This window comes from Camelus dromedarius, chromosome 14 (genome assembly GCF_036321535.1).
Source record: "Camelus dromedarius isolate mCamDro1 chromosome 14, mCamDro1.pat, whole genome shotgun sequence".
NCBI lineage: Eukaryota > Metazoa > Chordata > Mammalia > Artiodactyla > Camelidae > Camelus > Camelus dromedarius.
This window is the reverse complement of record NC_087449.1, coordinates 48,813,727-48,821,725: the sequence shown is the minus strand read 5'-3', so window position 1 is coordinate 48,821,725 and position 7,999 is coordinate 48,813,727.

Here is a 7,999-nt window from a genome sequence, read left to right as displayed (position 1 = left end):
CTCAGAACTGGCATCTATCTAGAAGGGACTCCTGTCCCTTGGGCTACCTCTCCCCACCCACCCCCCTGACCACCACACACGTTCACTCGGCCCTGTGGAAAGAAGCAATGGTCAGTAGTCATCATTAGGCCTTCCCCACTGGGCAGACCTGGGGCTGTGCTCCAGACCAGAAGGCTTCCATTAGAGCTTAGCAGGAAAAAGAAAGGTCTTATGACTCAGCCCCATCAGGCCAAAGCACAGAACCCAGGATGTTCACCACCAGCAGGTGGCCCAGGAGGAGGTATTCCAGGGCAAGGCTGGCTGGCAGGGCTGTGTGGGAGTTAAGAGGCCCTGAACCAAGAGGGGCTGCAGATCAGAATCAAGGCCCTTTGTGTGAGGGCTGCGGCTCTCACATTCTACCTGCCTCCAGTGGGCAGCATTTTCCACTTCCTTGAGGTGCAGACTTGAAACAGAGACCTACACTCTCTGCAAAAATTTTACTGAGCCTCCTGGTTACTGACTCTTCTGCTAAAGTCTCCAAACACCTTATGCAATTCCCTATCATAGCACTTATCACATGTACTATAAATGCCTATTTTCATGTTCTCCACTATTTAGACTGACTTACTGGGAGCAGTGTACAAGATTGTTGAGCAAATGAATGAATCTTCCCTCCATTCAGCTCTCAGCCTGGTCCTTAAATGTCAGTAAATAAATAATAACAACATAAGGATAACAATAATGGCTATGATAATGGTACCATTTATTAAGCATCTACTCTATTCTAAGCCCTGGGCACGGTGTTTTTAAATACATAATTAAGTTTGTGCATCAAAATAACCCTATGAGAAAATTGTTATTATCCTCATTTTGCAAGGGGTTGGAGGCTCAGAAAGACAAAGTAACAAAAAGCAAGACTCAGCCAAGATGTCTGCCTCTGACTCCAGTCAATAACTGGTATCCCTCAAATTAAGCTGGAATCCCTTCTGAGATGTTGGAAACCACCCCCTTCTGGGAGCAAAAGGCCTGAGACCATGGCACCCCACACCCCCAAGACAGCAGGGAAATGTTCTAACCCCTGACATGAATGACCTCACCCAAATGGTTTCCCAAGGAAGGCTACACACCTCCAACAGATCAAGAACTGGGCTACAGGCACCCTATTACAGTGTGAACCACCCTTGGCAGTGAGTTTTACACATAATAAGTGCCCTGAGTTTATCCAGTGCCTTTGCAGAAGCATTCCAAATGCCATTAGCTTATTAATCCTCCCAGCACCCCTGTGAGGCAAAGCTGGCGGTAGTCTAGACTGATTTTATGGAGCATTAGCTCCTTGAGAGCTGGAGCTGTGTGGGCCTGCCACACACAGGGGTTAGAGAAAGATGGAATGGTGTTGTGGCAAAGAAACGAAGACCCTTAGGGAAGTGGTTTTATTCACAAGTGGGGATGCAACCCAGGTGCCTGGTTCCCACCCTGGGACTCCAGACTGTGTTATCAGGCATTCGTGAATTGCTATTTAGTTGCTGTGTAACTTGGGGAAATTACTTCATCTAGTCTCAAGTTCTCCGTTTGTAAGATGGAAAAGGAAACAGTACTTACCTCATTACATAGTTTTGAGCATGACAAGAGTTAGTTATAACACAGAGGATAGTTATCATGCAGGTAGCACCATACTGGACTCATAGTAAGTGTTCAATAAATGTTAGCTATTATTACAGTGATTAGAGTGATACTCAGCACTGTGGAAGTAAATGGGATGAGCTTTGCTACTAAGAGCTCTATAGGGTTTATTTCAAAACTACAGGCTCTGCTATTTGCTATTAGCTTTGTGACCTTGGCCAGATGGCTTAACTTCAGGAATAAACCTCTATCCTCATCTGCAAAATGGGATAGCTCTAAAATGAAGATCTTGAAAGTGCTTTATAACTGTCAAGCACTAAACAGACATTAACAGTGGTTTTGCACTATGACTGTACAGGAACCCCAGCTCTGCCCCTCAAATTCCTAACTTCTAACGTTGCATCCTATGTAATATGGCCATGGTGATCACATTTATCTCAGGAAGTGCTTGTGAAAAAATTATATCATTAAATACAACGTATTTAAAGTTCCTAGCAGGGTGGGAGGTAGTCCATAGTTGTTACACTTCCCTCCCCCCAATAAGTCTTGCCTTTCAACGTCTATGGGAAACTGCAGGGTGTGGTGGGAAATTTACCGAACCAATAGAGCTGGAATTATTCCTGGCTCACCACTTTGTGACCTTGGGCAAGTTACCTAACCTCTCTGAGCTTTCTGATTTCTTGACTAGCTAACATGAAATAAGGTATGCCTACACTGCAAAGTTTTAGGAAGCAAAAACAGCCTGATGCAGCCCAGGCTCGGCCTCAGAGGAGGGGCTTGCCCAATAAGTGGGAGCTACTGACAGATCCACAGACAAGCCTGTGAACTACTCTTATGGAAAGGACCCAGTTGGAAGCAACGACCAAAATTTCCCAACCCGAAACCAGATGGGGTCATGAGCTGCAAAATAAGTGATCCAGGCTCTCCAAAGTTCAGCTGAGCCCAGGAAGTTTCCTCTCAGCGCTGCTTAGCTTGTCTGGACCCTGCTAGAGGACTGGTCAGGAGAAGGCCAAGAGAGGGCTCAACCCTCCCCAAGTGATAACCGGGGAGGGGGAGGCAGGCAGAGGGAGGAAGGAATGTACTGATTCACCGCCCCACCCATCCACGGCCTCTAATCTCTCTTCCGGAATTTTACAGTCCTCTTTTACCCCGGCGGAGGCTGAGGGGGCAGGGCGCGGGTTACCACCAATGCAGGGAACACCCCCTACCCCCCGCCGTCTCCCCTTGCCAATCAGCTTCCGCGGGAAGCCCCGGGAGTCGTACACAGGCCCTGGGCGTTTGCTCCCGGAGGCCGCCCGCAGCATCAGAGCCTGGTGCGTGGTGCTCGCGGGAGCCCAGCAGGGAGGGAGAGGAGCTGTGAATTCCGGGAGACGTCAAGGCTCGCTCCGGGGGTGGGTCCGTGGGCCGGGAGTTCCCTCCCCCGGTGCCGGTAGCAGCTGGAAAGCTGCTGCTGAATCCAGGCCGGGCCTGGTGCAGGGGAAGGCCGCGGCCTCCTTCAGGATCCTTCCCACGGCCAATCAGCTATCAGGATGCCCCTCTCCACCGCAGTCAGGTGTTACTGGATTTCAGCTAGAAATTCAGAAAGAAAATGACTTCAGGAGCTGGCAGCGAGGGAAGAGGGGAAACTTTAAAAACATGGCTCAACCTCCTTATTTTCTCTTACTAAACACGGGGCAACTGAGGCCCCAAGAAAGCGGGACCGCTCAAGGCAGTACTCAGAATCAGCGGCGGACTCGTGGCCAGGACTTAAAGCCCTGGCGCTGCCCTGGCTGCTCGGTTCTGTTCACAGCATTTTCTGATACCTTGAGACTTAGTTTCCCCGTTTGGAAGCTGGGAAATATCAAGGAATGTTATTAACAAGCGAAACAAGAGCCGTTGGAAGTGAAGCAGCAAATCGCCCAGACAACGAAGTAATGAGGAGGGAATGATGTTCAGAGCTGACACTTATTGAACACTTACTTTATACCAAGTACTGTTGTTCTAAGCCCTCTATAGGTATTAAGGAGTGTAATTTCACAACCATCCTAGCAGGTGGAAAGTATTATTATCCCCGTGTTACATATAGAGAAACTGAAGTGAAGAACAGCCAAGCCACTTGACCTCGGTCAGCCAGCTAGTATGTGATGGAGTCAGGATTTGAACCCAGAGAGTATTTGTCCTGAGCCCCACATCCTCAGCCCCTATGCCATCTGTCTGTTTCCCCAATGAGAATGTGGCTACCTCCATTATGGATATTGGTTTAACCATGTAAGCTCTTTTCATTAGGGCAACCTCTTTCAGAGTGACTTAGATTATCTGCTTGTGTATAAATGTTTAATATATGCTTTCTGACTGTGATAATGTTTCTACACACTGAGACTTCAAAGCACCAGGTTAAGTGGGGCAATTGAGGTCACCTTGTGAAATTGAGAGGATTCCATCCCCAGTGATGCACAGTTGTCTTAATTGTGTCAGGTGCTATGGCCAGAATCTTGATCTTCCCCCATTTTATGGGGGCACAGTAGCTCCCATTTTAACAAATGGTAACTTCGAGAACCCGTCTCTACACCAACAGTCCTAACTTGATTACTGCTATGTTTTTTGAGGATGTTGAAAAGGTTACCCTGCCCCGCCACCAAACATACCCTGGGACCTATCTTCAGCTTGTGTACATATAAACTGCACACCTGAAGGTTTCTTTCTTGGCTTGAGGCGAAAATGATAGTCATCTTTTGTTAAAATGCCAACATCACAAGAGAGAAAAACTGGACCTCACCTGCCATTTTCATGTAATGAAAATTAAAGTATGAGCACCTCATTGAAAATGAGTTTTGGGAGGAGAGAGTGCAGGACTACAAATTCACCTGACTGAACATTTGAAGGAACTTCAGAAGTCATCTAGTGCAATCTCTCCCTTTATAGGCCCAGGTCAAAAAAAAAAAAAAAAAAAAGGAGTTCCCCAGGCCACTCAGAGATATCAAGGGCCTGAGGAGGGTGGGAGGACCCATTGTGGGGAAGGGAACAGAAGGACCAGCAAAAGGACAAAAGGTTACATTAGCCTCCGTGTCAAGAGACATTTTTTCTAGTTGTGTTTTAACCTACCCACCCCTGCTTTAAAAATTATATGTGCATTTTATGGTATGTAAATTAGACATTAATAAAACTTTAAAAAAAGAAGACATGCTTCTTATAAAAAAATTTTTAATTAGAGATGAATGCTTTAATAAAGTAAAAGTCCCCCACAACCATACCCAAAGAAGCACTATTAACAATTCGTATTATATTGTTCCTCCCAATTTTTCTCTGTGCCTTCATTTTTTCCTGTGTATTCATATATGCATGCACTTGTGTGTTTAGTAGAAATGGGATTGTCTCTCTTAACAATATGTCTTAGACAGTTTCCAATGTCAGTACATTTAAATCTACTTTATTCTTTAAAGGTTTCCTCCATAGTATGGTTGAACTATAATTTATTTAACAGGTTCCCTAATAATAGGTAGTTGGATTGTTTCTTTTTTTTTGCTAATAGAAGTAGTATTGCAATGGACGTTTTTGGCACATACATCTTGGAGCCCTTCTAGGAGAATTATGTAGGATAAATTTCCAGAGAAACTGTTCCTTTTAAAACAACATGCTTCATAGATTATCTTTTTCATCTTATTCCAAATGCCCTACATAAAAGCCTGTCCCTGATCAAAATCACACAAAGTGCTTAGGATATGGTACCCATTAAGTAATGTGCTAGTTTTGTGTATTATTTTCATGATTATTATTATCATTATTTCATAGTATCATTAGTCTGGTGTGGGTAGAAGTTTCTTTCTTTCAGTCAATTATTGATGAGTTTCTTCCATATGATGGGCCTGAGGATCCAACTGTAAACAGATTTAGACCCTGCCCTCGGGAAGCTGACAGTCTAGTTGTTGATGGAAGTATCAACACTGTGAGATAAATACTACAAAAGTGGTAACAGCAATGGAGATAAGGGAGCTTATAGGAGGGACAATAACCAGCCTGAAGAAGGGCAGGCGAGAGAAGGGAGATGAAAAAGAAGTAACAGCTTGAATTAGCCAAAGAGGGAAGGCAATGAGCGCCCAGCCACCAGAGGTATCCGAGCAGAGGCCAAGACACTATCTCCAAAAACTACTGGTAGTAGTAGTAAACCTAATTAATGGTTTCTCAAATGTCCATCCTCAGACTGGTGCTTGTGGATGGGAATAGCAGAAAATTAAGGATAAAATGGTAAATTTCATATGCTAAATTTATTTGGTTTAAGGGATAGGCTTTCATTCTGAGACTATACCCTCCCTACTTTTTTTTGGTATTAAAATGTCCTTTCTTTCATGAAGCAGTGGTTGTAGTAAATGATGGTTATTTGTCTTTAATGTTCTTGTTTGGCCAAAGTAAACACTGACATCCATATCCAGACCCCTCCTTTTACTTTAACTCTTGACTATTGATGACATTTAAAAGTCTTGGGACCTCTGAGCCAGGTAACTTCTGAGGCTCTTTCCATCCCTCTGTTATAAGATTCTCCACTCAACAGTGATTATGGCCTGAAGCTAAATTAAATTTGCAGTCTGTGAGCCAGATCCTTTTCAACAGACCCAAGGAAAAAATAAATACGTAAGTACAGAGTAAGTAAAAGAAGGGAAAACAATTTGGTACCCACTGAAACACTTTTATTTTTTGGTTCCCAGACCACATAAGAGTACCTCAAATTTCCATATAGACTTGCTCTCCTGCTCCCAGGAAATGCAGTACTAAAAGAAGAGAAACCACAGAAATAACAGACAGAAGTGATATGGGAAAAATCAATTTGGTGCCGTTTTCACAAACCTTTAAAATAGAGCGATTTAACTGATGATAGGGTTTCAAGACCAGTGGCGGCAGAGCCTCTGATAGGACTGCTGGTGTTTTTCTGGCATTTCTCTGAGCAGGTCAGAGAGGGAGGAAAGTGATTTTTTCCCCTCCCCTTCCACTTAGAAGAAAATAGAAGCAATGGAAAGCAAAAGTCTCCTGTAAGGTCCCATTAAGAGGAACAAATGAAATGCAGCTCCCCTGTAGACAGAAAACGTAAACCCTCAGACAGGCACTGGGCCGGACTTCCCTGCCAATGCTGCAGGAACTAAGTATTCAGCAGCACACCTGGCACTGTGTTACCATGGCAACTCCTCACCTTTTACATTCCTTGACTTGGGGGTTGAGACTGGTACAGGGCAGATTTTAGACTTCACGTTTCTCCTTGGTTTCTGAAAAAGGAAAGGGGAGGAGAAGAAAAGGATTCTAAATCAGCTGACTTCCTGCCGTGGCTATTTGCTTTGTAACCAGGCCTCATAGGTGAGAGGGGCCCGCAGCAAGGTGAGAAGTGGAAATGACTCTGGTGGAGCCCAAAAGACTTAGGTTCTAATCCTAGCTCCTCAACTGTGTCCATTTCTTCATTGCAACAAACCCTCCTCTGGGCCAGGCTCTAGCAGTTCAAGAGAGATGAATGAACAGCAGAGTTGGCCCTCAGAGAGCTGGCAGTCCAGAGGGAAAGCTGGGTCAGCAGATGACCACAAGCCAGTATGACAAGTGACTTCACAGAGGCAGGTGTTGATTCTATCACTGCCCAGAGAGGTGACCTTGCAGGGAAGGGAGAAGATATGAAATCCACACTACATTGAAAAGGACTCTTAGGAACACTCTAGCTCCTTGGGACCCACATGAATTCAGCATGAGGACATCAAATTCAGGGTATCAAGAAGTGAGACTCACACAATGACCTCGGGCATGTCAACTCACTTCCCCAAGCCTTAGCTGCCCCATCTATAAGTGAAAGCTAATAATAACTACCCCACTCCTGTTGAGAAAAATTACATTAATTAATATATAATGATGAAGCAAAGAACAAACAGACCTGGATCCAAACCCTGACTCTCCAATGCCCAACTGAGAGATAATTCTGGGCTTTACCCCCTCTGAGTCTCACTTTCTTCACCTGTAAAAGAGTAACCATCATCCTACATCTCATAAGAGTGTTGCTCGAATTAGAAGGCACTAGCGTACAACAAAATGCTAGTTACTTCCTATTACAGAAGTAGAGCTCCTGGTTCAGCCTCCTGATGCGTCCGTAAGTCAGATATTATTGTTACTATTGTAACATGGCACCTGGTAGGCACTCTGGGAACATTACTGTCCCAGCCTCCCTGGACCCGCTCCTCTGACCACACCACCTTTGCATCCTCTCCAACTTTCACATGTGTTGGCTGCTTCTCTCCCAAGCCAAGGAGGGGGCAGTTTAATCTACATCCCTCCGCAGCACCCTCTTTTTCACCTTGGCCTTAGTCTCTCTCCTGGGCTGAGTGAAGGGGAGCAGGCCTGAGCCTGGCCCCATGGGGCTCCTCTGGAGACCGAGGTGGGGGAAAGGCAGGCATGCGTC